Source organism: Miscanthus floridulus, chromosome 16 (genome assembly GCF_019320115.1).
Source record: "Miscanthus floridulus cultivar M001 chromosome 16, ASM1932011v1, whole genome shotgun sequence".
Taxonomy (NCBI): domain Eukaryota; kingdom Viridiplantae; phylum Streptophyta; class Magnoliopsida; order Poales; family Poaceae; genus Miscanthus; species Miscanthus floridulus.
This window is the reverse complement of record NC_089595.1, coordinates 103,308,244-103,313,367: the sequence shown is the minus strand read 5'-3', so window position 1 is coordinate 103,313,367 and position 5,124 is coordinate 103,308,244.

The window sequence follows — 5,124 nt, the reverse complement described above, 5'->3', positions numbered from 1 at the left end:
GGAATTTAACAACACAAACATTGAAGCTTATTGTGATGAAGTTGGAATCAAGCATGAAGTCTCTGTAATATATACTCCTTAATAAAATGGTGTAGTAAAGAGAAAGAACCAAACACTTATCACACTTGTAAGAACAATGCTTGATGAGTACAATACACTCGAAACTCTATGGGCGGAAGCTATCAACACCGCATGCTATGCATCCAACCGCCTATTCCTTCAAAAGTTTCTTAGCAAGACCCCTTATGAGTTGCTCAATGGGAAGAAGCTAGATGTATCATTCTTCCAGATGTTTGGTTGCAAATGCTATATCTACAAGAAGCGGCAACACCTAGGGAAGTTTCAAAGATGTTGAGATATTGGCTTTCTTGTTGGTTACTCATCAAGGTCCAAAACATATAGAGTATTTAATCATGCTACCGGCTTGGTTAAAGAAACATATGGTGTGGAATTTAATGAATCTAACGGCTCCCAAGGAGCATATAAGAATCTTGATGATGTAGGTGATGAACCATTGATGGGAGCTATGAAGAATATTCTGGTTGGAGATATCAAGCCTAAAGATGATGAAGATGATGTACAAGTGATTGATCCACCTTCTTCATCAAATATGCCACAAGATGGTGATAAAGATGAAAGAGTAGAAAATGAAGATACTCATGTCTCTCATGATCAAATGGTGGCACAAGCTCAAGATGTTGATGTTCCACAACCTCGCCATCAAGTGGTTGATAGAATAAATTCACCTCTACTTCAAGCTCATCCACAAGATCTCATCATAGGGAGTCCTTCAAAGGGTGTAATGACTCGCTTTCAAAAACTTGCTTCATTTATTGAACATCACTATTTTTGTCTCTTGTGTTGAACCCAAGAATGTAGAAGAAGCTCTTCAAGATTTCAATTGGATAAATGCCATGCATGAAGAGTTGAACAACTTCACTCGCAATGAAGTTTGGACTCTTAAAGAGCGACCACAAGGTGCAATAGTCATTGGAATAAAGTGGGTGTTCCACAACAAGTAAGATGATCAAGGCATTGTAGTAAGGAACAAGGCAAGACTAGTTGCAAAGGGGTTCTCTCAAGTTGAAGGGTTGGATTTTGGAGAGACCTTTGCACCGGTTGCAAGACTTGAAGCCATTCATATCCTCCTTACATATGCATCGCATCATGAAATGAAATTATATCAAATGGATGTTAAAAGTGCATTTTTAAATGGCTTCATAAATGAACTAGTCTATGTTGATCAACCTTCCGGGTTTGAAGACCCTAGATATCATAATCATGTTTATATGTTGTCCAAGGCGCTATATGGGCTTAAGCAAGCCCCAAGAGCTTGGTATGAACACCTTCAGGATTTCCTCATTGAGAAGGGCTTCACCATTGGGAAGGTCGACACCATACTATTCACTAAGAAGCTTGATGGAGAAATCTTTATTTGTCAAGTATATGTTGATGATATCATCTTTGGATCATCAAATGAAGATTATTGCAAAGAGTTTGGTGAATTGATGTCGAAGGAGTTCGAGATGTCAATGATTGGAGAGCTTACATTCTTTCTTGATTTTTATGTCAAGCAAATGAGAGAAGGGATTTTCATCTCTCAAGAAAAGTATACCAAGGACCTTCTCAAGAGGTTCAATATGGATGAATATAAGCCAATCAAGACACCAATGCCATCTAATAGACATCTCGACCTAGATGAGGGAGGTAAAATGGTTGATCATACTCTCTACCACTCTATGATTGATAGCTTGTTATATTTGACTACATCTAAGCCCGACATCATGCTTAGTGTGTGTATGTGTGCTAGATTTTAAGCTAATCATAAGGAAGCTCATTTGGTTGCCGTTAAAAGAATCCATAGATACCTTAAGCACACACCAAGCATTGGTCTTTGGTATTCCAAAGGAGCTAGATTTCAACTAGTTGGCTATTCTGACTTGGATTATGCTAGTTGCAAAATTGATAGGAAAAGCGCATCTAGAAGGTGCTATTTGCTTGGTAGATCACTAGTGTCTTGGTCTTCTAAGAAGTAAAATAGTGTGGCTGTGTCCACCGCCGAAGTGGAATACATTGCCACGGGTGCTTGTTGTGCACAAATTCTTTACATGAAGCAAACCTTGCTAGACTATGGTGTAGTTCTAGAAAAAGTACCTCTTTTGTGTGACAATGAGAGTACGGTAAAGCATGCTAATAATCCAGTTCAACACTCTCACACCAAGCACATAGATATCCGCTATCACTTTCTTAAAGATTATGTTGCTAAAAATAATATATCACTAGAAGGTGTAAGGACCGAAGATCAATTGGTGAATATCTTCACTAAATCGCTAGATGATGCTATATTTTATCGGTTGAGGAATGAGCTCAATGTGCTTGATTTTAGTAACTTTACTAGAAAATGAGCTTGTGCTGTCCCTTGCATTGCATTGTAATATACAACATGTTTAATTTTTGGTAATGCACTTAGGGCTTATCTAATATGGTTAAGATAACTGTCGAAAAGCATGTGAAGAAGCTTAACCTTGGATCAAACATGACAAGCAACTAGAATTACTTTCAAGTATTGCATTGTATATGCATGTGTGTTGCTTTGTTGTTTCCTTTTGATTACCCTTTTATTGCCTATTTTCTTAAAAAGAATTATAGCCTATGGCATAATATTTTAAAAAAATTGAGGGTTTGAGAGAGGTCACTCACATCAGTCCCAATTGGTGTTTATTTGGGTCTTATTGAAGTTGGGACTTGATTTGAAATAGTCAGCGCGAAGGAACATTGAAGATTCGCTAAAAAATGGCGACCGGACGCTGCACCGGACTCTGGATTCCAGCGTCCGGTCAGTTCACAGGAGGTGAACAGAAGTGCATAGGAGTGACCGAACATGGAAACAGTGATCATCCTATGTCTGGTGTGAAGGTGTCCCTGTGTCCAGTCAATTGAAGAAGATGCTATCTGAACCGACCAGACTCTGCATATGTCCGATCATGTGGGAGCGGACGCGTCCAGTCATAACTTGATGGGTTTTGGACCTCTCTGTTGATGATCGGACTCTAAGTGGCAACGTCCGGTCGTTAACACCAGAGCGTCCGGTCAGTGGAAACCGTGTGGATTTCAAACTCTATTCTATATCCTTTTCTTATCCAACACGGGGGGCACCATATAATCTCTGTAGCCGTGCCGCTAGATGCCCTAATCCCATAGCCACCGCACCCACACTATCGCCAGCTTCATGCCACTGCATAGCCACACATATGGCCATGCCCTAGCCATGCCTCTACTGCCACGCCTGCTCTACGCTCCCGTGCCCACCTCATGAAAGCTCTATTTTGGTTTTGGTGAATTGATGAAACCCTAAGTACTAACCTAGTTTATCAAGTGATCATGAGATAGGTAGCACATTCCAAGTGGTGAAGCAAATGAAGATCATGACATGATGATGGTGATTCCATGGTGATGATCAAGTGCTTGCACTTGAAAAGAAGAAAGAGAAAAACAAAAGGCTCAAGGCAAAGGTATAAATTGTAGGAGCCATTTTGTTTTAGTGATTGAGACACTTAGTAAGTGTGATCACATTTAGAATCTATAGCTGTACTATTAAGAGGGGTAAAACTCATATCGAAATACGGTTATCAAAGTGCCACTAGATGCTCTAACTCATTGCATATGCATTTAGGATCTAGTGGAGTGCTAACACCCTTAAAAATATTTGTGAAAATATGCTAACACACATGTGCACAAGGTGATACACTTGGTGATTGGCACATTTGGGAAAGGGTTAGGAACTTCACCGACGGAGTGTTCACCCGTAGAGTGTGGATAGTTCGACGGTGCCACCGGCGCTCTATACTAAAAAGACTAAGGTTATTGTAAATGACCAGATGCTGGTCTCGGTAGGACCGGTGCGTCTGGATGCTAGCGCGAGAAATGACTAGACGCTCAAGGCTTGAGTCTGGTTAGTATGACGTATGATGACATATGCGGCGCACAGGAGAGACGTTGAGTGACCGAACGCTGGGTGAGTCTGGTTGGGCATGACCGGACATGACCGGTCATGATTTTTCGCTTCTAGATGCTTACTGGAAATGACCGGACGTTGTGATCCTACATCCGGTCACTTTGAAGCAGCGCGTCCGGTCACAACTTAAATGTACTGATGACCGTTGAGATCGGGTGATCAGAGTTTGAAGCAGGGGACACGTGACACACATCGCGTGACCAGACGCTGAGGTCCAGCGTCCGGTCGATCTGATCGACGCGTCCGATCACCCCATTTTTTAGTGGACTGAGGAGCCAACAACTCTATTTTGTGGGGGCTTCTATTTAAGCCCTATGGCTGGCTCAAGCTCACTCTCTTGACCATTTACATTGACATAGCAACCTTGTAAGCTTAGCCAAAGCCCTCCCACGGATCTTCATCATTGATTCATCATCTTTGTGAGATTGGGAAAGAATCCAAGTGCATTGCTTGAGTGATTGCATCTAGAGGCACTTGGTGTTCGTGTTTCGCTGTGGGATTCACTTGTTGCTCTTGGTGGTTGCCGCCACCTAGATGGCTTGGAGCAGCGAGAATCGTTGAGTGGAGGTTGGTGATTGTCTCTGACTCTGATGGTGGTGATTGTGAGGGGTCTTGTGCCTTCTCCGGCGGAGTGCCAAAAGGTAACTCTAGTGTATTGCTCGTGTCATTGAGTTACCTCACTTATGGGTAGGTTCTTGCGGTGTCCAATTGTGTGGACAAGATTCGTGCAACACCTCTTAACCACCAAACCACCAAGTGTTGGTCGACATAACGAGGACTAGCGTGCCGGCAAGCATGTGAACCTTAGGAGAAAAATTGGTTATCTCTTGCCCTTTGGTATTCTCTCGGTGATTGATTTAGTATTCATCTTGTGATTGGTTCACTTCTCTACACGGCAATATAATCACCCTACTCACTTATTTATATTCTTGCAAACTAGTTACAGCAAGCTCTTTAGTGTAATTAGAATTGAGAGCTTGCTTTGTTGTTTTAAGTTCATCTAGTGGAGCTCTTTAGTGTAGCAAGTGTGAGAGCTCTTAGTGAGTAGTGACATAGCAAATTGTGTGTCTAGAGATCATAGCAACTAGAATTGTTGGATAGGTGGCTTG